The following is a 4,328-nucleotide window of genomic DNA, read 5'->3' on the forward strand; positions in this document are numbered from 1 at the left end:
TAGGAAAAATGATCTACAAGTGCCCCATGTGCAGAGAATTTTTCTCTGAGAGAGCAGATCTTTTTATGCATCAGAAAATCCACACAGCAGAGAAACCCCATAAATGTGACAAGTGTGATAAGGGTTTCTTTCACATATCAGAACTTCATATTCATTGGCGAGACCACACAGGAGAGAAGGTCTACAAATGTGATGACTGTGGTAAAGATTTTAGCACGACAACAAAACTTAATAGACATAAGAAAATCCACACTGTGGAAAAGCCCTATAAATGCTATGAGTGTGGGAAGGCCTTCAACTGGAGCTCCCATCTTCAAATCCACATGAGAGTCCACACTGGCGAGAAGCCATATGTCTGCAGTGAGTGTGGGAGGGGCTTCAGTAATAGTTCTAACCTTTGTATGCATCAGAGAGTTCACACTGGGGAAAAGCCCTTCAAATGTGAAGAGTGTGGGAAAGCCTTCAGGCACACCTCCAGCCTCTGCATGCATCAAAGAGTCCACACTGGAGAGAAGCCCTATAAATGTTATGAGTGTGGGAAGGCCTTCAGTCAGAGCTCCAGCCTCTGCATCCACCAGAGAGTACACACAGGGGAGAAGCCCTATAGGTGTTGTGGGTGTGGGAAGGCCTTCAGTCAGAGTTCCAGCCTCTGCATCCACCAGAGAGTGCACACAGGGGAGAAACCTTTTAAGTGTGATGAGTGTGGCAAGGCCTTCAGCCAGAGTACAAGCCTTTGCATCCACCAGAGAGTACACACCAAGGAGAGAAACCATCTCAAGATATCAGTTATATAAAGATGTTTTGCTAAGAATTAAAAATTTTAAACCCATAAGTGCCACTAGGAAGGAAACCCCAAATCCACCTACATTGACCCTGGGAACATCTACAGTAATCCCCAGAAAAACATTATTTCTGAGGAGGTTTTGGTGAGGTTGTGTTTTTCTGAGCTTGGAATTCTTTGTGTATGCCCAAGATGGAGTATTGTGTCCCTGTCACAGGTATGGTGTTTCTTGGGACTCTGGCAACATGCCTCGGCAGTTGAAATAATGCTCAAAACTCATGAGTCTTGCTCAGTCTCTGAGTCACCTTTTATCTGTGCTGTGCTTCCAGGCAACATCAGACACCCCCTTTTGGAGCACATGCTTCTTCCTCTATTTAAGCCTACCTACCGGTCAGTGCATTTAAAGATGGACAGCTCCCTTGAAGGCTGCATCCTGGTATTTCTGAGGTTGCCACTCGAGTCAACCCTGACATAGCTTTTCATATATCCCATTATTTCTGAATCCACCTTACCTCATGTCCTCAGAGTACCTTTAAACACCTACCCCTTCCTAGATGGCATTAAATTTCATTTCAGATTTTAGGAGAGTCATAAAATGCACTCACTCAGCCGATCAGGAAATCACTAGCAGATGTACTTGCTCTGGAACTTTTCTTTAGTTTGTGAACTCTGCTAATCACTGTGTCTCTAAGTTAAACTTATTTTCTAGTGGCTACGTCACATGCTTTAACTTGAAATTTTTTTTAAGTAGCTGAATGTATATATCAGGGAGGAAGAAGCAAGCAAACTGAACTTGTCTGCTTCAAGAGTGACCCTGTTGGGCTCCTTTTAGAAGTGGTGGGATTCCCTACCAGCTGGGGAGGCCTTGGGAGGGCTAACTGGGGGAGTCACTGAGGATGAATCTTTCATCTCAGGCAATAATGTGTAGGTGTCATCATGGATCACATACAGTTCTTTTTAGGCATGAGTGTGTGTTGCTAATCCATCATCCTCATTCATTCACTGAGTATTTATTGAATGCCTCCTGGGTGTTGGACATGTACTGGGTGCTGGGAATGCCACTGGATCATGAAATTCACCTCTGGAGGAGACGGGATAAGCAAGTTAACACATAAATAATGTAGTTTGCGGTAGTGATTAAGTGCTATGAGAAATAAACTAGGTGGTATGTAGAGGGGGGTGGGGGGCCAGGTAGCAAGGGTCAGGTACTCTGCACTGAAGGTGCTGGGGCTAGATGAAGGGAGCAGTGACAGTACACAGCACAGGTGCTGCTGGCTCTGGAGATGCAGGTGCTGGAGGTAGTTTGCGGGGAGGGGCGGCGCTGAGCCATGAGCTTAGTGGCTAGCATTAATGGGCCTGTTGTGTTTGTTTTGTTTCTACTGACTGATGCTAAAACTCGGAGGAACTCAAGGGATGTTGAGAAGACCAAAAGTCCCCAGTGACACCGACACAAAGCTCCCATTTCCGTTTCCCTTCTCATTCCTGTTCTCAGTCTCCCACATGCAGTCATTTGCTCAGGAAGTCTTTGGAGAAACTAATGACCTGTAAGTCTGAAGTGGGTGACTGGCTTGGTGGCTTCTGCCAGCCATTTAAGGCTGGAGAAAGAACTTCCTATATGGTCAGAAATACGAGACTGCTTGGTTTTTCTCTGCAGGTTTGTTTTTTTTTTTTTTTGTTTTGTTTTGCTTTTTAGGTGTTTGGCTGGAAGAGGGTTTTGTAGAACTGAAGCCTTGGTGCATAGAGGAGGCTTCTTTGGAGCACACAGTCAGTGGGTCGAGTTTGGGGATGACTCTGTGACCATGCATTTCAGTGCAGACACCTTCAGCCTCTGACCTGCTGATCACTCACTGCCTTCCCCCTCTCCAGAGAGGACTATTGGCTAACAAAGCCCCTTCCTGGCCTCACAGCCACCACAGCAATTTACTGTAGTGTCTTACACTTCAATGTCACCACAGCGTGGGAGCATTAGAGGAAAACCTAGACTTTTAGTTGATAGAAGAGCCAGTTGAAATATCATCAATAGAATTTTAGTTTTAGGAAAAAATGGTTTGATTTCTAGCTTTAATACTATTAGGTATATAAGCTTGGGCAAATCGCTTAATCTTCAGGTCTAGTTTTCTCACAGAATGAGGACACTGGACTAAATGATTTCCCAATTTCCAGCTAGTCCTAGAGTTCTATATTTCTACATAGTTGAATTATTTTATCATGCTGTTGCTGGGGAATACAACTAACACTTTTGAAGCTACTAATTTTATGTCAAGCTTTAAAGTCCATAATTGTTATCTTCAGAAAATATTATTTGACCTACAGTATGTCTAAATCAATTTAATAAAATCACTTTATAACAGGACCCAATGTTTCCTGTGTGGTATATGAGTTCAATAGTCCTGGGGCTTGGGATAGGCTGTCATTGTGTTGTAGAATAGGTTTTCATATGAAATTTAATCTTAAAATGTTGGTAGAACTCATATTCTGTGCGTGTCATTTCTGTCATCTTCCTGGACCCTTGGGCATGTCGATGAGCCCATTTTGTCAGTTATGACAGGTGCACACTTGGTGCGTGTACGTGATCCATTGTGAAGCAGCCATCAGCTCTGAGGAACAAGTCTACATTCAGGTCCCGTTCAGGTCCCTGAGATGGAAGTGACAGCTGCCTAATCTCCAAAGGGAACGGGGTTTGGGAGGGATGATAGTGGGGCCCTTTGGTGCCTGAGTACAAGGTCCGCAAGGAAGGACTTGAAATCTATGTAACAGGATGCACCTAGTCTGCTCAGATGGTGTACCTCAAGGGCATGTGTGTGAGCGGGTGCTTTGACTTGGGCCTGCACATGTTCCCACCTTTTAGCCAGTGTGGCTCTAGTATTTAGAGCCACACACTCAACTGTTTTTCTGTGCTATTATCTTCAGAAGGTTGAAGTGAATAGGAGACAAGGATCAGAAGCAGATGGAAGAGTGCTCAGTGAAGTCAGCATGGGGAGATGTGAACAGCTGACACCTCACAGGGCAAGAGCTAAGCAGAAGGCCAGACCAGGCTCAGGTGGTGGAGCTTGTGCCAGCTTTTCACAGTGCCTTCATTGTCTGCCTACCTATAGACTAGCTGAAAACACCTAGCAGGGTCAGAGATGCTTAGTTGTGGAGTGGTCATCTGATGTGCACAGGGCCCTGGATTTGATTCTTAGCACTGCAGAAAATTCTCTGTAGGCCCATATTTCTATATGGTGTGGCAGCCAGGCGCTAAAGCCATAGGCCCGATCTGAGGTGGTCGCGTAGCCCTGTAGACAGACTGTCTCTGCCTAACAAAGGGCCGGGATGTTGTTGCTCCTTTCTTTGTAATTTGGAGGATGCCTTATAGAGATGCTGATTCAAGCCTACATGACAGCTAGCATACACAGCAGACAGGTAGATGCGGACATGACAAAACGCCATTCACCTGGTTACCTAGGAGACAGGTTTGGTGTATTTTCCCCACTCAGTTTATGTGTTGGTATGAAAGCTGTTTGGATAATAAACGCGAGGAGATCTTCAGGAGAGAAGAAGCCTGAGA

The sequence above is a fragment of the Arvicola amphibius genome, chromosome 10, assembly GCF_903992535.2.
Source record: "Arvicola amphibius chromosome 10, mArvAmp1.2, whole genome shotgun sequence".
In the NCBI taxonomy this organism is placed as follows: Eukaryota; Metazoa; Chordata; class Mammalia; order Rodentia; family Cricetidae; genus Arvicola; species Arvicola amphibius.